Genomic DNA, 25,578 nt, shown 5'->3' with positions numbered 1-25,578 from the left:
GGAGACAGCAGATGTTGGCGAGGATGTGGAGAAAGAGGAACACTCCTCCACTGCTGGTGGGGTTGCAAATTGGTACAACCACTCTGGAAATCAGTCTGGCGGTTCCTCAGAAAACTGGGCACCTCACTTCTAGAAGATCCTGCTATGCCACTCCTGGGCATATACCCAGAAGATTCCCCAGCATGTAATAAGGATACATGTTCCCCTATGTTCATAGCAGCCCTATTTATAATTGCCAGGAGCTGGAAAGAACCCAGGTATCCCTCAACAGAAGAGTAGATGCAAAAAATGTGGTATATCTACACAATGGAGTACTATTCAGCCATTAGAAACAATGAATTCATGAAATTCTTAGGCAAATGGATGGAGCTAGAGAACATCATACTAAGTGAGGTAACCCAGACTCAAAAGATGAATCATGGTATGCACTCACTAATAAGTGGATATTAACCTAGAAAATTGGAATACCAAAAACATAATCCACACATCAAATGAGGTACAAGAAGAATGGAGGAGTGGCCCCTTGTTCTGGAAAGACTCAGTGAAGCAGTATAGGGCAAAACCAGAACAGGGAAGTGGGAAGGGGTGGGTGGGAAAACAGGGGGAGGGAAGGGGGCTGATGGGACTTTCAGGGAGTGGGGGTCTAGAAAAGGGGAAATCATTTGAAATGTAAATAAAAATATATCGAATAAAAAAAGAAAACATAAATAAATTCTTGAAAAAAATAATATATACCACAAAAATGAAAGAAAAATTACTTCCTTTTAAAAATCCTAGTAGCATTTTGGCCACAAGTTTTTCAGCACATTGATTATTCTGTTATCAGAGCTAATTTGTACCAAAGGAGCAACTGTGGGATAGGCATTCATCACAAACTTCTGAACAGTCAGAATAACTGGGTCATACATCCACAACAGGACTGAGGTAGATGAGATGATGAAGTCCACCCAGTACATGACCACAAAGAAAACCACCAGTACCAGAATGGTCTGGCTGGCCTTTTTCTCAGGTGAGGCCCTCAGGTGCCTGATGCTATGAAGGTGCTTGCATTGCCTCTGATGTCTGAACAAGATTATAACCATGTATGCACTTGTGGTCAGCATGACTCCTACAAGAAACACATCTCTTAAAGTACTGACTGCTAAAATCAATGCCCTGATGATGTTGTTCATCGGAAAGTGTGAGCAGTATTTAGTGATCTTCATCTGGTTGGTGTCACTCACATTGGTATAAGCACCAACGGAGAAGAGCTGGTTACTGCTGAGAGACAAATTGAAACACAAAAAATAGAAGACAGCATAGTTGATGTATTTTTTTAGTTTATACTTAAATTTTGCCAGCAGTGAGGTATTGGGACTGATAGTGACAGCCTGGAACACACTCAGCATGCAGGTGGTGCAGATAGAGAGGCCTCTCATCACCCTGTTTATGTAAAAATCTGCCTTACATTTGAAGTCATTCCCAAGGTTCAGAAAATCTAATATGTCTGTAAGCCACATATCCCCTCCATTGAGGACCATAATTTTGTGAACAAAGGCCAGTTGACAGGAGATCAAGTCCATGGGCTTAGGTCTGTGACCTAGGATTATGAAAATATAGAAAGTCAGCAGAAACATATTGGCTAGGATTCCTAGTCCAGATTGGAAATAAAGGACATTCTTTATTGAAGACATAGATGGAAAGTATATTCATCTTAAAAGCATAATGGAAGTCTATTTCATATATCTGAAAAAAATAATATATATCAAACTGATGCTTTGCTTCACAGTATGGCTATATAATCATTCTATTTTCCCCTACTAATTCTTTAGTATCTATTTACTATATTTTTCACTTTTTGATGTTTCAAAGTAGATAGAGCCTACATTTCTGTATACCCTCCAAGCATCTCCTATATAGAGAGAATATTATGGACAATAAATGCATTTAGATTCATATGTACAAGAACACACACTTTGTGTTTCTGTATTGCACCTGTGTATCATGCTTTAGAAATCCAACCCTATTCCTTTAAATTGGTTCATTTTTTTTACTTAACAACTAAAACAGTAGTAATGAGCATAGAAGATTAATCACATTTGCACCATTGTTTGGCAAGTTGAAGGAAAATCATAGAAGATATCCCCCCAAAAATCAGATGATAATGCATCATATTGTATTATATAACTATGCTTTATCTTGTAATTATCCATATTTTGACTCACAATTCTAATGAACTCCCAGGCATAATTCATGATAATATGACAGTTTTAATCAGCAAAGCTTTGCCTTAATCCATCTCTTTTAATGTTTTGTTTCCCATGAAATCTTACATTCTCAGAATCTAGAATTAAAGACATAGATATAATACAGCACCATTAGTGTACCTTCCAGACCCTATTAATTATGTAAGCATCATGGTTCAAAAAGGTCCTAGATGGCTTACATTTTAATTCCCATCCAATTTAAACCATTTCTGAACTTCAATTCATGATTAAGGAACTAATTCTCAGGTATCAAGAAAGCACAATTTTGAGCAGTGGCTGGTCCAGCTGAAGGGCCATCAGCAGTGGAACCAAGGCGACACAGGGTCCAGTTACGCCCTGTGCCCACGACCACTGACCTTCGCTGACCAGCCAGGCGGCAAGCAGCTGCGGTTGTGCGGTGCCTTTCGCTGCACGGAAGCCACTTCAGAACGCAGCCTCCCTCCAGTCAGGAGAGGCTCACCTCCATCTTGATTTCGGACTCCAGAGATCGGACAGACTGAGGTACACAAACATAATCCGAGGCCAACATCGCAGGAGTCTGAGCCCGACGGGCGTTGGCCTGCACCCAGGCCCTGGGCTGTTCCGGTGGCCATCGGGGTGCCAACCCAGCCAGGAGGTTTTTTTGCCCTGGCCGGCACACGCGCCGCCATTTTGCCTACAGGACCCAGAGTGCTCGGGAGGGCAGAGACGGCTAACAAGCGTAGCCTGAGGCTAACAAAACGGGGGTCTAGGCCCCCAAAAGGCACAGGACTGACCCCAAGAACTGGGCAGCTTGGTGGGCCATCTGTGTGTCAACCCGCCCAGGAGGTTGTTAGCACAGCAGACTCTCCCGGTGCTTTCGGGGAGCACGGACGCGCACGCCGGCCATCCGGGTCACCTGGCAGACCCAATTAACAGTCATAGCCCTAGGGGAACTTTGCTCGGACCTTGGCCTCCCAGGCTTTTGCCTGGACTCAGGGCCTGGGCGACCAGGCTAACCTTGTGCGCACCAGCCCGATTGGGGAATCGGCTGCCCAGCAGAGTGAGCGGAACACAGGGGAGGTCACAGCAGCATACACCGTCGGCACTCCCTGGGGGTGCACACGGGCTCCATCTGGTCCACGGACACAATCTGGGGCAAGGCCTCAGGCAGAAGCCCTCAGCTCAACTCTCTCCGCTTCAGATCAGCCTGGGCGCCCGCACCACATCTCCAGGTCCCTCAAGAGGCTAGCGGGGGCTTCTGGGCGGCCAGCTGGGAGAAGCCAGTGTGCTCCAGTAAATCCTGCTGGCCCCAGCGGGAGCCTTCAGGTGCCTGCTTCGGGATCTGAACAGCCTGGACAGCAGCACCCTGTCTACAGGCAGTGCAGGGTGTAAGCTGTGCACCAGAGGCCAACGGGGAAGGGGCAGCTTGCACTGGTGAGTCCAGCACTGACAAGACCAAGTAACACCAGTGAGAACTAGATGGCAAAAGGCAAACGCAGGAACGTCACTAACAGAAATCAAGGCAATATGGCAACATCTGAACCCAATTCTCCTCTACCAGCATGTCCTGGATACCCCATCACACCAGTAAAACAAGATTTGGATTTAAAATCACTGGTCAGGATGCTGGTACAGGAACACATGAAGGACATACTTAAAGAAATTCAGGAGAAAATGGATCAAAAGTTAGAAGCCATTTGTTGAAAAGGCTATCTTTTTTCCTTTGGATGTTTTCAGCCTCTTTGTCGAGGATCAAGTGGCCATAGGTGTGTGGGTTCATTTCTGGATCTTCAATCCTGTTCCATTGATCCTCCTGCCTGTCACTTTACCAATATCATGCAGTTTTTAACACTATTGCTCTGTAGTATTGCTTGAGGTCAGGGATACTGATTCCCCAGATTTTCTTTTGTTGCTGAGAATAGTTTTAGCTATCCTGGGTTTTTTGTTGTTCCAGATGAATTTGATAATTGCTCTTTCTAACTCTGTGAAGAATTGAGTTGGGATTTTGATGGGCTGGTTCAACTGGAGGTCAGCATGCAGAAGAATGCGAATTGATTCATCCTTGTCTCCTTGTACTAAGCTCAAATCCAAATGGATCAAGGACCTCCACATAAAGCCAGACACTCTGAAGCTAATAGAAAAGAAATTGGGGAAGACCCTTGAGGACATTGGTACAGGGAGAAAGTTTCTGAACAGAACACCAATAGCGTATGCTCTAAGAGCAAGAATTGACAAATGGGACCTCATAAGGTTACAGAGTTTCTGTAAGGCAAAGGACACCATCAAGAGGACAGATCGGCAACCAACAAATTGGGAAAAGATCTTCACCAATCCTACATCAGATAGAGGGCTAATATCCAATATATATAAAGAACTCAAGAAGTTAGACTCCAGAAAACCGAACAACCCTATTAAAAAATGGGGTACAGAGTTAAACAAAGAATTCTCACCTGAAGAACTTCGGATGGCGGAGAAGCATCTTAAAAAATGCTCAACTTCATTAGTCATTAGGGAAATGCAAATCAAAACAACCCTAAGATTTCATCTTACACCAGTCAGAATGGCTAAGATTAAAAATTCAGGAGACAGCAGGTGTTGGAGAGGGTGTGGAGAAAGAGGAACACTCCTCCACTGCTGGTGGGGTTGCAATTTGGTACAACCACTCTGGAAATCAGTCTGGCGGTTCCTCCAAAAACTGGGCACCTCACTTCCAGAAGATCCTGCTATACCACTCCTGGGCATATACCCAGAGGATTCCCCACCATGTAATAGATGCAAGGATACATGCTCTACTATGTTCATAGCAGCCCTATTTATAATTGCCAGATGCTGGAAAGAACCCAGGTATCCCTCAACAGAAGAGTGGATGCAAAAAATGTGGTATATCTACACAATGGAGTACTATTCAGCCATTACAAACAATGAATTCATGAAATTCTTAGGCAAATGGATGGAGCTAGAGAACATCATACTAAGTGAGGTAACCCAGACTCAAAAGGTGAATCATGGTATGCACTCACTAATAAGTGGTTATTAACCTAGAAAACTGGAATACCCAAAACATAATCCACACATCAAATGAGATACAAGAAGAAAGGAGGAGTGGTCCCTGGTTCTGGAAAGACTCAGTGAAACAGTATTCGGCAAAATCAGAACGGGGAACTGGGAAGGGGTGGGAGGGAGGACAGGGGAAGAGAAGGGGGCTTACTGGACTTACAGGGAGTGGGGGGGGCTAGAAAAGGGGAAATCATTTGAAATGTAAATAAATTATATCGAATAAAAAAAAAGTTAGAAGCCCTTACTAGGGAAACACAAAAATCATTGAAAGAAATCCAAGAGAATATAAAAGCCAACAAGGAGGAAATGCAAAAATCACTTAAAGAAATACAGGAGAACTTTGGTCAACAGGCTGAGGTCATGAAAGAGGAAACACAAAAATCTCTTAAAGAATTACAGGAAAGCACAAACAAGCAAGTGAAGGAGCTAAGCAAAACCATCCAGGATCTAAAATCAGAAGTAGAAACAAGTAAGAAAACTCAAAGGGAGACAACTTTGGAACAGAAAGCCTTGGGAAGAAATCAGGGGACAGAGATGCAAATATCAACAACAGAATACAAGAAATAGAATAAAGAATCTCAGGTGCTAAAGATTCCATAGAAACCATGGACTCAACAGTTAAAGAAAATGCAAAATGCAAAAAGCTTGTAACCCAAAATATCCAGGAAATCCAGGACACAATGAGAAGACCAAACCTAAGGATTATAGGCATAGATGAGAGTGAAGATTTACAACTTAAAGGGCCAGCAATATCTTCAATAAAATTATGGAAGAAAACTTCCCTAACCTAAAGAGAGATATGCCCATGAATATACAAGAAGCCTACAGAACTCCAAACAGACTGGACCAGAACAGAAATACTTCCCGTCACATAATAATCAAAACACCAAATGTTCTAAACAAAGAAAGAATATTAAAGGCAGTAAGAGAAAAAGGCCAAGTAACATATAAAGGAAGACCTATCAGAATCACAGCAGACTTTTCACCTGAGACTATGAAGGCTAGAAGGTCCTGGGCAGATCTCATGCAGACTCTAAGAGAACAAATGCCAACCAAAACTACTATATCCAGCAAAACTCTCAATCATCATAGATGGAGAAACTAAGATATTTCACGACAAAACCAAGTTTACCCAATATCTATCCACAAACCCAGCCCTAAAAAGGATAATAGGAGGACAACACCAATACAAGGAGGGAAACTTCACCCTGGAAAAAGCAAGATAGTAACCTTTCCTCAAACCCAAAAGAAGTTAAGCGATCAAATTTAAAAAATAACGTCAAAAATGATAGGAAGTAACAATCACTATTCCTTAATATCTCTTAACATCAATGGACTTAATGCCCCAATAAAAAGACACAGACTAACTGACTGGATACGTAAACAGGACCCTACATTTTGCTGCTTACAGGAAACACACCTCAGGGTCAAAGACAAACACCACCTTAGAGTAAAAGGCTGGAAGACAATTTTACAAGCAAATGGTCTCAGGAAACAAGCTGGAGTAGCCATTTTAATATCAGATAAAATCTACTTTCAACCCAAAGTCATCAAAAGAGACTCTGAGGGACACTTCTTGCTGGTCAAAGGAAAAATACAACAAGAAGAACTCTCAATCCTGAACATCTATGCTCCAAATGCAAGGGCACCCTCTTTCATAAAAGAAACTTTATTAAAACTAAAAGCACACATTGCACCTAACACAATAATTGTGGGTGACTTCAACACTGCACTTTCCTCAATGGACTGATCAGGAAAACAGAAACTAAACAAGGACACATTGAAACTAATTGAAGCTTTGGACCAATTAGATTTAACAGATATATATAGAACATTCTATCCTTAAACAAAAGAATATACCTTTTTTTCAGCACCTCATGGTACCTTCTCCAAAATCGATCATATAATTGGTCACAAGACAGGCCTCAACAAATATAAGAAGATAGAACTAATCCCATGCCTCCTATCTGATCACTATGGAGTAAAAGTGGTCTTCAATAGCCACAGAAACAACAGAAAACCCACATACACGTGGAAATTGAACAATACTCTACTCAATGATACTTTTGTCAAGGAAGAAATAAAGAAAGAAATTAAAGACTTTTTAGAACACAATGAAAATGAAAACACAACATACGCAAATCTATGGGACACAATGAAAGCAGTGCTAAGAGGAAAACTCATAGCCCTGAGTGCCTCCACAAAGAAAATGGAGAGAGCATACATTACCAGCTTAATGACACACCTGAAAGCCCTAGAACAAAAAGAAGCTATTTCACCCAGGAGGAGAAGAAGGCAGGAAATCATCAAACTCAGGGCCGAAATCAATCAAGTAGAAACAAAGAGAACCATACAAAAAATCAACAAAACCAGGAGCTGGTTCTTTGAGAAAATCAACAAGATAGATAAACCCTTAGCCAGACTGACCAAAGGGCACAGAGAAAGTATCCAAATTAACAAACTTAGAAATGAAAAGGGAGATATAACAACGGAAACTGAGGAAATCCAAAAAATCATCAGATCCTACTACAAGAGCCTGTACTCAACACAACTGGAGAATCTGGAGGAAATGGACAATTTCCTTCACAGATACCAAATACCAAAATTAAATCACGAACAACTAGACCATCTAAACAGTCCCATAAAGCCTAAAGAAATAGAAGGAGTCATAGAAAGTCTTCCAACCAAAAAAAGCACAGGACCAGATGGTTTCAGTGCAGAATTCTACCAGACCTTCAAAGAAGAGTTAACACCAATACTCTTCAAACTATTCCACAAAATAGAAACAGAAGGAACACTACCCAATTCCTTCTACGAAGCCACAATTACGCTGATACCAAAGCCACACAAAGATCCAACAAAGAAAGAGAACTTCAGACCAATTTCCCTTATGAACATCGATGCAAAAATACTCAATAAAATTCTTGCCAACCGAATCCAAGAACACATCAAAACGATCATCCACCATGATCAAGTAGACTTTATCCCGGGAATGCAGGGTTGGTTCAATATACGGAAATCCATCAATACAATCCACTACATAAACAAACTCAAAGAACAAAACCACATGGTCATTTCATTGGATGCTGAAAAAGCATTTGACAAAATTCAACATCCTTTCATGCTTAAAGTCTTGGAGAGAACAGGAATTCAAGGCCCATACCTAAACATAGTAAAAGCAATATACAGCAAACCGGTAGCCAGCATCAAACTAAATGGAGAGAAACTTGAAGCAATCCCACTGAAATCAGGGACCAGACAAGGCTGCCCCCTTTCTCCTTATCTTTTCAATATTGTACTTGAGGTACTAGCTCGGGCAATTCGACAACATAAGGAGGTCAAAGGGATACAAATTGGAAAGGAAGAAGTCAAACTATCATTATTTGCAGACGACATGATCGTCTACCTAAGTGACCCAAAAAACTCCACTAGAGAGCTCCTACAGCTGATAAACAACTTCAGCAAAGTGGCAGGTTATAAAATCAACCCAAGCAAATCAGTGGTCTTCCTATACTCAAAAGATAAGCAGGCTGAGAAAGAAATTAGGGAAATGACCCCCTTCACAATAGCCACAAACAGTATAAAGTATCTTGGGGTGACTCTTACCAAACATGTGAAAGATCTGTATGACAAGAACTTCAAGACTCTGAAGAAGGAAATGGAAGAAGACCTCAAAAAATGGGAAAACCTCCCATGCTCATGGATCAGTAGAATCAATATAGTTAAAATGGCCATTTTGCCTAAAGCACTATACAGATTCAATGCAATACCCATCAAAATCGCAACTCAATTCTTCACAGAGTTAGAAAGAGCAATTATCAAATTCATCTGGAACAACAAAAAACCCAGGATAGCTAAAACTATTCTCAGCAACAAAAGAAAATCTGGGGGAATCAGTATCCCTGACCTCAAGCAATACTACAGAGCAATAGTGCTACAAACTGCATGGTATTGGTACAGTGACAGGCAGGAGGATCAATGGAACAGGATTGAAGATCCAGAAATGAACCCACACACCTATGGCCACTTGATCCTCGACAAAGAGGCTGAAAACATCCAATGGAAAAAAGATAGCCTTTTCAACAAATGGTGCTGGTTCAACTGGAGGTCAGCAGGCAGAAGAATGCGAATTGATCCATCCTTGTCTCCTTGTACTAAGCTCAAATCCAAATGGATCAAGGACCTCCACATAAAGCCAGACACTCTGAAGCTAATAGAAAAGAAACTGGGGAAGACCCTTGAGGACATCGGTACAGGGAGAAAGTTTCTGAACAGAACACCAATAGCGTATGCTCTAAGAGCAAGAATTGACAAATGGGACCTCATAAGATTACAGTTTCTGTAAGGCAAAGGACACCATCAAGAGGACAGATCGGCAACTCAAGAAGTTAGACTCCAGAAAACAGAACAACCCTATTAAAAATGGGGTACAGAGTTAAACAAAGAATTCTCACCTGAAGAACTTTGGATGGCGGAGAAGCATCTTAAAAAATGTTCAACTTCATTAGTCATTAGGGAAATGCAAATCAAAACAACCCTGAGATTTCAACTTACACCAGTCAGAATGGCTAAGATTAAAAATTCAGGAGACAGCAGGTGTTGGAGAGGGTGTGGAGAAAGAGGAACACTCCTCCACTGCTGGTGGGGTTGCAAATTGGTACAACCACTCTGGAAATCAGTCTGGCGGTTCCTTCAAAAACTGGGCACCTCACTTCGAGAAGATCCTGCTATACCACTCCTGGGCATATATCCAGAGGATTCCCCACCATGTAATAAGGATACATGCTCTACTATGTTCATAGCAGCCCTATTTATAATTGCCAGATGCTGGAAAGAACCCAGGTATCCCTCAACAGAAGAGTGGATGCAAAAAATGTGGTATATCTACACAATGGAGTACTATTCAGCCATTAGAAACAATGAATTCATGAAATTCTTAGGCAAATGGATGGAGCTAGAGAACATCATACTAAGTGAGGTAACCCAGACTCAATAGGTGAATCATGGTATGCACTCACTAATAAGTGGTTAATAACCTAGAAAACTGGAATACCCAAAACATAATCCACATATCAAATGAGATACAAGAAGAAAGGTGGAGTGGCCCCTGGTTCTGGAAAGACTCAGTGAAACAGTATTCGGCAAAACCAGAACGGGGAAGTGGGCAGGTGAGGGAGGGAGGACAGGGGAAGAGAAGGGGGCTTACGGGACTTTCGGGGAGTGGGGGGGCTAGAAAAGGGGAAATCATTTGAAATGTAAATAAATTATATCGAATTAAAAAATTAAAAAAAATACTTTCAAAAAAAAAAAAAAGAAAGCACAATTTTTAAAACATTTTTTGGCGGAACCTGTATTTATCTCCCTCCTCCTTACCTAACAATCCACATAGTTTTCCATTTCCCTCGTTGATCACTTGTGTCCTGCTGCTACTCTCCTTTACCTTCCTCCCCACTTCTGCATTTACCTGCTTCTTTCCTCCTAAGGAGCCCTGTCCCTTCCATTTTCCTGCTCAGATACCTGTAGCCTGCTAGTCTGCTCTCCACTTCTCCCATCCTCACTCCTATCCCTGAAATGATCCCATTTTGCTTTCCTGGTTTCTGTAGTTAGTACAGACTACATATTCACATCTGAAGAAGTGGACATTGGAGCCTCCAACAAGGGAGATTATGGGATGCTAAGACAAATCCTATTTTCCATACATTGTGACAAACCTGAACTTACTGAAGATATAGTGATGCTGTTTGGATTTTCTGGTTAAGGGAGATTTATTCCCATAGAGTTGAAAGAAGATCCCAGTGCTCTCATACATCAGCAGCACCCAGATGCTCTTTACAATCTCACTCAACAGTCTTAATTTTGGTGCATATGTAAGTTATTTGGCCTGGTTACCAGGACCAAGTTATTATTGGCTTGATTTAACTCAGTTTCATGAAATCAGCTTTGTGATAAAGAAGTAGAAAATGACTACAGTGATTCAAAGCTTGTGGGAAAACGAGTGCCTAATTCTATTTTCAAGTTCCCTCAAATATTCCACATACATAGACACATACATCCTTGTATGTATAAAAGTAATGCAGCAGTTAGTGGAAGAGATCGTCCTATAAAATCCCTGTGAATATAACATTATAAATCACACATTTAACAGTTACATTTTTCTCCTTAACAGCTTAGTCTAATAAATTAATGGATTCATCCCAATTTCCAGAGCCACATATCCAAGTCTCTCATCAACATACATTTACAGTAGCTGTGCTGTGATGTTGTCTTTTTGTTTTGTTTTGTTTTTAAGCTCCAGGCTCTTGTGAAGTGCATGGATCAGATTCCCAGCACAGACATGTTGGGTTATGGCCATGTGCAACTCTATTTCTGGAGTAACTATCACCCTGTATCATATGGAAAGCCAGTGGTACACAGACGTACATGAAAGCAAAACACTCATGTAAGCAAAATGTAAAAATCAAATAAATTGTAAACAAATAAAAGCTCCTGGATAATACTTAATTTAAGTCTTGGTATTCAAATTTAAATAACCATACCATTTTTGAATTCTAAAATTGCAAATGCACAAAACATATATGTGTAAAAGTTTTATTAGTTATACATCTATGGTTTATTAAAATACATCAAGTATTACAAATAATATAGAAAACAATGATATGTGGCAAAATACAGTAATTTCAGTGATTTTTTCCCTAATGTTTTTTTAAGCTTTCTTTTTCCTATCTGTTGCTCTGTAAATGCTAATCACACATAAAAAATGCTACATCTTCTAATTGATTGAGTGGCATCTTTCAGTTCTCTGAATGTGAGAGTAGACCAGAAAAAAACCATAGCTACCCTGCATACAGAGCTGTTAACACAGACATACATTGAGAAAATTCTTCTGTTGTATTTGAAAAAATTCAGTGCTTGGATATTTACAATTTGTTTAAATTGTAGCATTTTTTTTAAGTATTAAAATCCAAAGTTTTTCCATTGATGTTCATAATACTGGAGAAGCTATCACTATGAAATGGACTCAGAAAAAAAATCTATGCAGGATGCAGTCAGTTGTCTGAAGAGACCTGCATCCAAAGTGACCAATATCTGTTTTCTCTGTATTCTTCAACAGAAATTACTTTACCTTTTCATTATCCCAGAAATTGATTTTAGAACAGTCTTGTTTTATGAATTTATGATGATCTTCACTTTTTTCCAATGTGAAAAAGTAGATTTTAGCAATCTAAGGGGCATACTAATAAAGTAGATGACAAGTATCAATTTCACTTTAAGTTTTAACATATGTACTGAGAAATGACCTAAAATATGTACAACTACTCAGAGATAACATGAAATGAATTTGTGACTTCCAGCTGATGAGATACAAGATGCTAGCTGAAGTACTGTCCTATGTCAGCAACAAGAATAAGTCTTTAGGAATCACAGGAGATAGAGTTTAACCACCCAGTTAGTTTCATGCAATATTTATAAAATAGAGCACAGCAGGAATAAATACTGATCACTTATTAAGAAGGAATTAATGTATAGATATTCCCCGATCCTCTTAAATAAATTAAACCCATGTTTTGTTCTGTGAAAACTGAATTTAAGACAGGTGACTGTGACAAGAATATTAGTCTCAGAGTTACAAGCCAGATACTCTAAGATGACACAGCAGCATCAGAATTGGCATAGAGCTTCACAAGTTACATACTGTGAATATTGGGGAAGAAAGTAAATGGTCATTGGAATTTTGTCAACATATTTAATTATAGGGAAGCTAATATAATTCGTTATATTTGAGTACAAACGTGAGAGAAGTTGGTCAAATAAAGGTAACTTTCTAGAAGAAAATATTAACATTTCCCAGGTTTATTTTGCTGCTGCAAAAGAAGAAAAATTCTTCTAAAGAATTCTTGTAAAGTCACTTGAAATAGGATACTGAGTTGCTAGTCTCTCATACATAAATATTCAGTACTGGTTGCCCAAGGGAAATGTGCCCAAGGGAAATAAGTGTGAATGCAAATGACTGCTGTTGAGTGATAGATCCAGGAGCAGTGCTACATCAATTTATATTTGTGGTCCATAGCATAGAACCATAGAATCTGGGCCACTTTTCCTACTGAGGGTGAGAAAATGACATTAGGAAGCTAAGTGAATGAAGATAAACTTGCATATAATTTTTGACGTTGAAGCTGTGTGTGCTCACAAGCAATACTTGGCATGTTTATACATTTATATGGAGTAAAATAATAGAAAATTAAGAATGGTTTCTATAAAATTGTAAATGTATTTGCCAAAAATTCCCTTTAACATTTGTATTTTCATTAAATGCTGAAACTGTACTTTGAGTGATCATTTCTGTAGTTCAGTATGAAATGTTGACTGACCTTGGAGTTATTAAAAGAGCCTATTAATCAAAAGTTGTACTTGGTAGCTATATAGAAATACCTGTTCCTAACACTTCTTATGAAAATGCCATAAAGAAAATCATACCACTTTGTTAAACATCTGTTTGTGATATGTAAAAATGCTATAGGATATAGATGCACCCAGAAGCTATATGATCATATAACTAATTTTAATGCTTACTTATGTAATTTTATAGATGTAAGACCTGAGAAATTTCTTAGTCATCTTGTATCATTTCCTACATAACAAAATAGTGTGTAAACAAAAATAATTATGAAAACATTACCCCAATCTGAAATCATTCTTATAGAATAAAAAAATTCTCTAAAATTAAAAAACCCTTATTTTTTAATGTTAACAGGGTCTTATGTATTCCTTGGCTTTTAGTTGAAACTTTCTTGAGAATTCTTAAATATATGAAAAGTTAATAAATAAGAGAATTACTGATAAACATTAGTTAGCCAATATTTGTTATATATTCCTAGTTAAGTTTCATGTAATTGAATGCATATAGCCAGTTAACTTGAGAAATGAAGTAAAATGAGAAAATACAAAATACAATTTAAGGTAACTTAATTCTATGAAGGTAATCCTGCACACCAAAAAGTGTGTTTCTTCATTTATCATCCTCTAATGTATTTCATTGTCTTGTTACAGGATAAGAACTAACATACTTAGCAAAAGTTATGAGGAACCGTACTGTTAAAATTATTAGAATACACACTCAGGAGAATCCTGTGTCAGATGTATGCCTTAAATGTTGCATCTGGAGCAACTGTTTACTTGTATATGAAGTATGTTCATTGTAAAAGGGATGGATTGCATGACATGTTCAGTAATTGTACAATATCCATTGATCACCCTCACCCTCTTAGCCTCTTCTTTCTCTCTATCAATATTTAATCTATTTCTACTAGTTCTTCTGAATAGTTCCATTCTACTGTAACATATATAACAAGAGATCATACTAAAAGAAACCTATGTCCTTCTATTAATCATTACACTAATATCTTCATTTATACAAGCATCTGTTGAATGTTTGTTATACAATGTGGCCTAAAAGCAATATTCTAGATAGAGACTTCTCTAATTGATTATTACAGAAAACCCTGTTTCCTTCTACCACTTACAGCTCTCATTATAATGAAGAGTAAAAGAAGCACTCATCCAGCTAGGCTTTTGGCAAACATCCTTGTAGAATGAGGCCCTAAGAAGTAGTTATAAGGAAGGAATATGACCAGCTGATTTCCCTCTAGACCTGTAGTTATCATGTCATCTGGAGAAGGTAGTTCTGAACTTGAGGTTGTTAGGAAGTGACACTATCAATTGGAAAAGTGAACTTCCCTAATTCCTGGACAAAGGTAGAGTAGGAACAGATGAGCTTGGGGTTTCCTATGTATGAGCTATTCTCTCCAGGCAATATCTGTCTGTATGGATTAACAGATCCCAGTCATCAGAACAAAACAAAACTAACAACCATAATATCCTACTTAAAAGAAGTAGAAAATAATTTCAGATTCCCCATGGTATCCTTCCTGTTTCTCAAATATTCATGCTACCCTCCATACTTCCTTGTCAGTATCTTCAGTGTCTCACCTAATAATTAGCAACTTAATGGATAAAATTAAAAATATGTCACTTCCTCCAAATTCTTTTAGGAAATGTAATCATCCTTACTGAGCTCATAGGAGTGAGACAATGTATTTTCAGGAGAAGCTGTACTATTGGGGCTGGGATATAGCTCAGTTGATAGACAGCATGCCTAGAAACCATTTTGTATGTTGGGCATCATGAAATAAACCAAACCTTCAAGTTATCAGTACAAGTGTGGAAATTCTTGAAAGATAATGGACATAAGATGCATACCTAAACAAAATGAAAGCAATATAGAAACCAATAGCTAGCATCAAACTAAACATAGAGAAGTTTAGAGAAATTCCCCTAAAATCAAGGGCAAGTCAAGACTGCCCTCCCTCTCTGCATCTATTCAACATAGTACTTAATGATTCAGCCACAGCAATAAGACAACTAAAGAAGATCAAGAGTCCACAAATTTGAAAGGAAGAAGCCTTGTTATCTATCACCATTGGCAGATGTTATAATAGTACACATAAGAGCCCAAAAAATTCTACCAGAAAACTCCTACAGCTAATAAAAATCCTTCAGCAATGAAGCTACATTCAAAATGAACTAAAAAAAAATTGGTAACTCTCCTTATACAATCAATAAATGGGATGAGAAAGAAATTCACAAAACAGCACCTTTCATAATAGTCACAAATAATATAAAATATTTTGGTGTAACTCTAACCAAGCAAGTGAAAGTTCTGTATGACAAGAACTTCAAGTCTCTGAATAAAGATATGGGGAATGATATCAGAAGATGGAGAGAACTCCCATGCTCAAGGATTGGTAGAATCAAAATAATGAAAATGGACATCTTACCAAAAATAATCTACAAATTCAGTGCAATTCCCATCAAAATGTCAACACATTTTGTACCAGAACTTCAAAGAATAATTCTCAATTTCATCTTGCAAAACAACAAAAAAAACTATGATAGTATAAACAATTAGCAAATGTATAGTTAAAGTACATTAAATGTAAAGTAAAAGAAATTCTCTAAGAGTCACCACCTCTGATTTCAAGCTATGCTATACAGCAATACTAAAAAAAAAAAACCTCATAATATTGGCCTGAAATCAGGTAGGTTCATCATTGTAATAGAACTGAAGTCCTAGAAATAAACCCATATACTTATGGATACTTGATTTTTTTTACAAGGATGCCCAAACAATAAAATGCAAAAAAAGAGAAAGAAAATAAATAAAGAAAACATCTTCAATACTTCGTCCTGGTATAACTGGATGTATGCCTGCAGAAGAATGCAAATAGGTCCATATTCAGAACTCCAAGAAGAACACATTTACAAAGGACACAAATTCCTAAACAGAATAACAATATCTTAGGCACTAAGATCAACAAATAATAAATAGAACCTCATGGTACTGAAAAATTTTTGCAAGGATAAGTAAACCTTCAAGAAGAGATAATGGGAAAAGCTGTTCACAAACAATGCACGTGACAAAGGACTCATATCCAAAATATACGAAGAACTCAAGAATTTAGACACAAACCAGCCAAATAACTCAATTAAAATCTAGGGTAGAGAGTTGTCCAGATGATTCTCAACAGAGGAATTTCTTTTTTTTTATTATTCGATATATTTTTTATTTACATTTCAAATGATTTCCCCTTTTCTAGACCACCACTCCCCAAAAGTCCCATCAGCCCCCTTCCCTCCTCCTGTTTTCCCACCCAACCCTTCCCACTTCCCCGTTCTAGTTTTGCCCTATACTGCTTCACTGAGTCCTTCCAGAACATGGGGCCACTCCTCCGTTCTTCTTGTACCTCATTTGATGTGTGGATTATGTTTTTGGTATTCCAGTTTTCTAGGTTAATATTCACTTATTAGTGAGTGCATACCATGATTCATCTTTTGAGTCTGGGTTACCTCACTTAGTATGATGTTCTCCAGCTCCATCCATTTGCCTAAGAACAGAGGAATTTCTAATGGCTAAAAAAAACCTTAAAGATATCTTCAACATCCTAAGTGATCAGGGAAATGCAAATCAAAACATCTCTAAGATTCCATCTTACATCCTTCAGAATGTCTAGGATCAAAATTTCAAAAGGCAGCACCTGCTAGTGAGGCTGTGGATGAAGGGGAACTCTCCTCCATTGATGATGGGGGTGCAAATAGGTAAAACCACTTTGAAGATCATTTTGGCTGTTTCTTAGAAACAATTGACAATAGTTCTACCCCAAGACTGAACTATTCTACTTCTGGGCATAAACCCAACAGATGCTCCACTCTATACAAGGACACTTGCTCAACTCTGTTTATAGCAGCATTATTCATAATATCCAGTAACTAGAAATAGCTTAGTTGTCCTTCAGTTAAGGAATGGATAAAGAAAAATATAGATCATTTACTCAGTAGAATACTATTTGGTTATTAAAAACAAGGATCTCATGACATTTTCATGCAAATTTATGCAATTGAATACATGATCATGATTGAAATAACCTAAACCCAGAAAGACACACATGGTTTGCACTTACTTTTAAGTGGACATTAGCCACAATATAGTGGATTACCATGCTACAATCCTAAGACCAAAAGATACTAAGTAAATAGGAAAGGCCCAAAGAAGGATGAGTGAATCTCTCTTAGATGAAGAAACAAAATAATTGTAGGAGGTGACTGGAGGGAGGGAATTGCATGGGAGGTACAATGAGGATAGGGACAGGGATGGGAATAGGTGTAGGAAGAGGGTGAAGAGAGGACTGGGAGTGAGAGTGGTAAACTATGAGGGAAATTGTGGGAGTATCTGGAGACCTGGCTTAAGAGAGAGTCCCAGGGTGTCTATGGTAATGCTTCTAGCTGAGACTCATCATCCACAAAGTGGTTGTGGAGACTGAAGTGGCCACCTTCAGAAATCATGCAGGTCTTCTAGTAAAAAGAAGGGAATAACAACCCATTCATAAAAGTTTCAGTCTCCATTTAGTCCTGCCTACAAGATTGGCAGAGTTGAAAATGGAGCAAAGATTGAGGGAGTACCCAGCTCATGACTGGCCCAATTGAGATACATCCCATACTTGAGAGCCAGTTACTGACAATATTAATGGTACTCTGCTATGCTTGCAGATGGGAGTCTATCATAACTGTCTCCTGACAGGCTTCATCCAGCACTGGTTAGAAACAAATGCAGAGACCCATAGCTAAACATCAGGGGTGCTTGTGGAGTTTTGTGGAACAGTAGGAGATAGAATTCAGCTAGCTAGAGGAAGCAAGGACATCACAAGAAATGCTACATTGTCAACTAGTTGAGCTCATGGGGCTCACTGAGACTGAATGATCAATCAAGGAAGTTATTGGAGTTGGAACCAGGCCTCTTACCCATCCATAGCAAACATGCAGCTTGGTCTTATTGTGGGTCTCCTGACAATTGGAATGGGACCTGTCGCTGACACTTGCCTGACATTGAATCCCTTCCCTAAACTGCACATCCTGTTTTGGACTCAATAGGAGAGAATAGGCTGAACCTATGCACTGGCATACCCAGGGTGGGATGGTACTGAAGGAAGACTCCCCCTTATCTGAGTAAAAGTGGAAGTGATAATGGGGAGAGGATTTAAAAGGTTGGAGTGGGAGGAGGAGAGGCATTAGAACTGCTATCACAATGTAAAGTGAACAAATAAATAAATTAGTATTTGGAGAGATTCAGCAAATTTAATAGCGCTCTTGGCAGCTCTAAATCAAAAGGAAGCAAACATGTCAAGAAGGATGAGAGCAGAAAGCAACCCGAGATCTAAAAACAATCAAGTAAAACAAAGAGAAATATACAAAGAATAAATGAGTCAGCAAAGAGTTGGTCCTTTAAGAAAATCAAGTTATAAAAATCCTTATCCAAAAAGAAGGCACATAGAGAATATCCAAGTTAACTAAATTAGAAATGAAAATGGCACATAACAAGAGACACTAAGGAAATCCAAAGAATCATTGGGTCATACTTTATAAACCTACAAACAATTTTGTAGTCCACAAAACTGGAAAATATAAAACAAATGGACAATTTTCTCAATAGGTACTACTTACCAAAGTTAAAACAATATTTTCTAAATAACTTGAATATACCAATAATCACTAAAAATTTAAACCCGTCATTGAAAGACTCTCTATCAAAGAAAAGATGATTTTAAATTTGACCAGACTTTCAAAGGTAAGTTAACACCAATATTCCTCAAATAATTTCACAAAATGCAAACAGAAGGAACATTTTTATAAGGTATATTCTTTATTTACATTTCAAATAATTTCTCCTTTTCTGGTTCCCCCTTCCCTGAAAATCCCATAAGCCATCTCCCCTTCCCCAATAAACCCCTTTTGCTGTCCCCCAACCCTCCCCCCCTACTTCCCTGTGCTGGTATTCCTCCACACTATGGCATCAAGTTTTTCCAGAACCAAGGGCCTCTCCTCCCTTTGGTGTCTAACAAGACTATCCTCTCTTTGGTTGATGGTCTTGTGCTTGGGAGATCTGGGAGTACTGGGTGACTCATATTTTTCCTCCAGTGGTGCTGCAAACCCCTTCAGCTCCTTGGGTCCTTCTTCTACCTCCCCTATTGCAGACCCAGTATCAGTTCAATGGCTGGCTGACAGTGTCCCCCTCTGTATTTGTCATGTATTATCAGAACCTCACAGGTGAAAGCTACATTTGGCTCTGTTCATCAAGTACTTGTGGGCATCGATAATAGTGTCTGGGTTTTGTAAATGTATATGGGATGGATCACTAGGTGGGGTAGTCTCTGAATGGTTTTTCCCTCAGACTCTGTGCCATACTTTGTCTCTGTATCTCCTTCTGTGGATACTTTGTTCCACCTTCTAAGAAGGACCAGAGTATCCATAATTTGTTTTTCCTTCTTCTTGGGCATCATTTGATATGTGAATTGTGTCTTGGGTATTCCATTCTTCTGGGCTAATATCCACAAATCAGTGAGTGCATGTGATGTATGTTCTTTTGTGATTGCATTGCCTCACTTAGGATTATATTTTCCAGTTCCACCCATTTTCCTAAGAATTTCATGAATTCATTGTTTTTAATAAACATGTAGTGTTCCACTGTGTAAATATACCACATTTTCTGTAGCCATTCCTCGATTGAGGGACACCTCATTTCTTTCCAGCTTCTGACTATTATAAATAGGGCTGCTATGAACATAGTTCAGCATGAGTCATTATTACATGCTGGAGAAACCTCCAGGTATATGTCCAGGAGTGGTGTATCAGGGTCCTCTGGTAGTATCATGCCAGTTTTCTAAGAAACCTCCAGACTGATTTCCGGAGTGGTTGTACAAACTTGCAATCCCACCAGCAGTGGAGGAGAGTTCCTCTTCTCCAGATCCTAAGCAGCACCTGCTGTCTCCTGAGTTTTTGATTTTAGCCATTCTGATTGGTATGAGTTGAAATCTCAAGGTTGTTTTGATTTGCCTTTCCCTGATGACTAAGGATGTTGAATATTTCTTTAGGTGCTTCTTAAACATTCCATATTCCTCAGGTGAAATTCTTTGTTTAGCTGTGTACCCCATTTTTAAATAGGGTTATTTGGCTCTCTAGAGTCTAACTTCTTGAGTTATTTGTATATATTGGATATTAGCCTTCTGTTGGATGTAGGGTTGATAAAGATTTTTTTTCCAATTTGTTGGTTGCTGTTTTGTCTATTGACAGTGTCCTTTGCCTTACAGAAACTTTTTAATTTTATGAGGTTCCGTTTGTCAATTCTTGATCTTAGAGAATAAGCTATTGGTGTTCTGTTCAGGATATTTTCCCCTGTGCCCACATGCTCAAGGCTCTTCCCCAGTTTCTTTTCTTTTGGTTTCTGTATGTCTAGTTTTATGTGGAGGTCCTTGATTGACTTAGACTTGAGCATAAGGAGATAAAAATGATTTGATTTGCATTTTCTGCATGCTAGCTGGCAGTTGAGCCAGCTCCATTTGTTGAAAATGCTGTCTTTTTTTTCCACTCGATGGTTGTAGCTCTTTTGTCAAAGACCATAGGTGTGTGGCTTCATTTCTGGGTCTTCAATTATATTCCATTGATCTACCTTCCTGTCACTGCACCAATACCATGCAGTTTTTAGCACTATTGCTCTGTAGTACTGTTTGAGATCCGGGATACTGATTCCCCAAGAAGTTCTTTTACTGTTGAGAATAGTTTTAACTATCCTGGGTTTTTTGTTATTCTAGATGAATTTGAGAATTGCTATTTTTAACTCTATGAAGAATTGAATTGGGGTTTTGATGGGGATTGCATTGAATCTGTATATTGCTTTTTGGAAAGATGGGCATTTTTACTATATTAATCCTGCCATTCCAAGAGCATGGGAGATCTTTCCATCTTCTGAGGGCTTGTTCATTTCATTCTTCAGAGACTTGAAGTTTTTGTTATACAGATCTTCCACTTGTTTGGTTAGAGTCGCACCAAAATTCTTTATATTGTTTGTGACTATTTTGAAGGGTGTCATTTCTCTAATTTCTTTCTCAGCCTGTTTATCCTTTGAGTATAGGAAGGTTACTGATTTGTTTGAGTTAATTTGATATCTGCCCACATTTCTGATTTTATTTATCAGCTTTAGGTGTTCTCTGGTGGAGTTATTTTGGTTGCTAAAGTATAAAATCATATCATCTGCAAATAGTGATAATTTGACTTCTTCCTTTCCAATTTGTATCCCTTTGACCCCCTCTTGTTGTCTAATTGCTCTAGCTAGAACGTCAAGTACTACATTGAATAAATATGGAGAGAGAGGGCATCCTTGCCTAGTCTCTGATTTTAGTGGGATTGCCTCAAGTTTCTCTTCATTTAGTTTGATGTTGGTTCCTGATTTGTTGTATATTGTTTTTTCTATGATTATTTATGGTGATTGAATACCTGTTCTTTCCAAGACTTTTAGCATGAAAGGATGCTGAATTTTGTCAAATGGTTTTTTACCTTCTAATAAAATGACCATGTGGGTTTTTTCTTTGAGGTTGTTTATGTAGTGGATTACATTGATGGATTTCCTTATATTGAACCATCCCCGCATCCCTAGAATGAAGCATACTTGCTCATAGTGAATGATCATTTTGATGTGTTCTTGGATTCAGATGGCAAGAATTTTATTGAGTATTTTTGCATCAATATTGGAAATTGGTCTGAAGTTTTCTTTCTTTGTTGGATCTTTGTGTGGTTCTGGTATCATCATAATTGTGGCTTCATAGAATGTGTTGGCTAGTGTTCCTTCTGTTTATATTTTGTGGAATAGTTTGAAGAGTATTGGTGTTAGGTCTTCTTTGAAAGTCTGATAGAATTCTGCACTAAAACTATCTGGTCCTGTGTTTTTTTCTTTCTTTCTTTCTTTCTTTCTTTCTTTCTTTCTTTCTTTCTTTCTTTCTTTCTTTCTTTCTTTCTTTCTTTCTTTCTTTCTTTCTTTCTTTCTTTCTTTTTTCTTTTTTCTTTTTTTTTGGTTGGGAGACTTTCAATGACTTCTTCTATTTCTTTAGGGGTTACACGACTGTTTAGATGGTCTATCTCATCCTGATTTAACTTTGGTATTTGTTTTCTCTCTAGGAAATTGTCCTTTTCATCCAAATTTTCCACTTTTGTTGAGTATATAGGCTTTTGTAGTAGGATCTGATGATTTTTTGAATTTCCTCAGTTTCTGTTGCTGTATCTCCTTTTCATTTCTGATTTTGTTAATTTGGATATTGTCTCTGTGCCCTCTCCTTAGTCTGGCTAAGGGTTTATCTATCCTGTTGATTTTCTCTTTTTTTTTTATTGTTTTACTTTTTATTCGATATAATTTATTTACATTTCAAATGATTTCCCTTTTCTAGACCCCCCCACTCCCCAAAAGTCCCATAAGCCCCCTTCTCTTCCCCTGTCCTCCCACCCACCCATTCCCACTTCCCCGTTCTGGTTTTGCCGAATAATGTTTCACTGAGTCTTTCCAGAACCAGGGGCCACTCCTCCTTTCTTCTTGTACCTCATTTGATGTATGGATTATGTTTTGGGTATTCCAGTTTTCTAGGTTAATATCCACTTATTAGTGAGTGCATACCATGATTCACCTTTTGAGTCTGGGTTACCTCACTTAGTATGATGTTCTCTAGCTCCATCCATTTGCCTAAGAATTTCATGAATTCATTGTTTCTAATGGCTGAATAGTACTCCATTGTGTAGATATACCACATTTTTGCATCCACTCTTCTGTTGAGGGATACCTGGGTTCTTTCCAGCATCTGGCAATTATAAATAGGACTACTATGAACATAGTAGAACATGCATCCTTATTACATGGTGGGGAGTCTTCTGGGTATATGCCCAGGAGTGGTATAGCAGGATCTTCTGGAAGTGAGGTGCCCAGTTTTCGGAGGAACTGCCAGACTGCTTTCCAGAGTGGTTGTACCAATTTGCAACCCCACCAGCAGTGGAGGAGTGTTCCTCTTTCTCCACACCCTCTCCAACACCTGCTGTCTCCTGAATTTTTAATCTTAGCCATTCTGACTGGTGTAAGATGAAATCTTAGGGTTGTTTTGATTTGCATTTCCCTAATGACTAATGAAGTTGAGCATTTTTTAAGATGCTTCTCCGCCATCCGAAGTTCTTCAGTTGAGAATTCTTTGTTTAACTCTGTACCCCATTTTTAATAGGGTTGTTTGGTTTTCTGGAGTCTAACTTCTTGAGTTCTTTATATATATTGGATATTAGCCCTCTATCTGATGTAGGATTGGTGAAGATCTTTTCCCAATTTGTTGGTTGCCGATCTGTCCTCTTGATGGTGTCCTTTGCCTTACAGAAACTTTGTAATTTTATGAGGTCCCATTTGTCAATTCTTGCTCTTAGAGCATACGCTATTGGTGTTCTGTTCAGAAACTTTCTCCCTGTACCGATGTCCTCAAGGGTCTTCCCCAGTTTCTTTTCTATTAGCTTCAGAGTGTCTGGCTTTATGTGGAGGTCCTTGATCCATTTGGATTTGAGCTTAGTACAAGGAGACAAGGATGGATCAATTCGCATTCTTCTGCATGCTGACCTCCAGCTGAACCAGCACCATTTGTTGAAAAGGCTATCTTTTTTCCTTTGGATGTTTTCAGCCTCTTTGTCGAGGATCAAGTGGCCATAGGTGTGTGGGTTCATTTCTGGATCTTCAATCCTGTTCCATTGATCCTCCTGCCTGTCACTGTACCAATACCATGCAGTTTTTAACACTATTGCTCTGTAGTATTGCTTGAGGTCAGGGATACTGATTCCCCCAGATTTTCTTTTGCTGCTGAGAATAGTTTTAGCTATCCTGGGTTTTTTGTTGTTCCAGATGAATTTGATAATTGCTCTTTCTAACTCTGTGAAGAATTGAGTTGGGATTTTGATGGGTATTGCATTAAATCTATTGTATCTTCTGCAACTGAGATTCTCTCTTCTATCTCTTTTCTTCTGTTGTTGAAGCTTACATCCATGACTCCTGACTTCTTTCCTAGGCTTTCTCTGTCCAGAGTTGTTTCCATTTGTGATTTCTGTATTGTTTCTACCTCCACTTTTAGATCCTGGATGGTTTTGTTCAATTCCTTCTCCTGTTTCATTGTGCTTTCCTGTAATTCTTTAAGAACTTCTACCTATTTACCTGTTTTCTCCTCTATTTCTTTAAGGGAGTTTTTTTTTTTTTTTTAATATCCTTCTTGATGCCCTCTATCAGCATCATGAGCTGAGATTTTAAATCTAAAATCTTGCTTTTCGCATGTGTTAGGGTATACAGGATTAGCTGTTATGGGAAGATTGGGTTTGGATGGTACCATGTTGCCTTTATTTCTGTTGGTAATGTTCCTACATTTGCCTTTTGCCATCTGGTTATCTCTGGTGTTAGTTAGTCCTCCCTGTCTCAGCTCCCTGGGTGACTGGTTCTCCCCTGACACAGAGTGCTGTGGCACTGCCCAGCTCCTGGGTACAGTTGGGTCCCTGGTGGGCTGAGTCCCAACTGATCTTACACTTGGGAGTTCCCTATGTTCCTGGCTGCAACTGTTTGCTCAGTCATGGGAGCAAAGATGGCTGCCTGACCTCTAAACTGGGGACTCCCTCCAAATGCGGGACTATCTGCAGAGCAGATTTCTTCTGGCAGGATAGGAGCACAAAAGGCTGTTGTGCTGCCCAGTTCCTGGGTACAGGTGGGGCCCTGTTGGACCGAATCCCAATTGATCTGACATAGGGTGTTCCCTGTGTTCCTGGCTGTAACAGCTCACTCAGTTCCAGGAGTGAAGATGGGGGCCTCACCTCTAACTGGGGAACTTCCTTCAGAGCAGACATCCCTTCCAGAAGGAACATTACTAAATTCATGTTA

At 38.8% G+C, this 25,578-nt stretch overlaps 1 pseudogene; it reads right to left on the bottom strand.

Moving 5' to 3' along the window:
- Positions 1-773: 773 nt before the first annotated feature.
- On the bottom strand, positions 774-1,703 carry LOC127678671 (vomeronasal type-1 receptor 48-like; annotated as a pseudogene).
- Positions 1,704-25,578: the final 23,875 nt, after the last annotated feature.

The sequence above is a fragment of the Apodemus sylvaticus genome, chromosome 2 (assembly GCF_947179515.1).
Source record: "Apodemus sylvaticus chromosome 2, mApoSyl1.1, whole genome shotgun sequence".
Classification (NCBI taxonomy): Eukaryota; Metazoa; Chordata; class Mammalia; order Rodentia; family Muridae; genus Apodemus; species Apodemus sylvaticus.
This window is presented reverse-complemented; position numbering and strand designations above follow the sequence as displayed.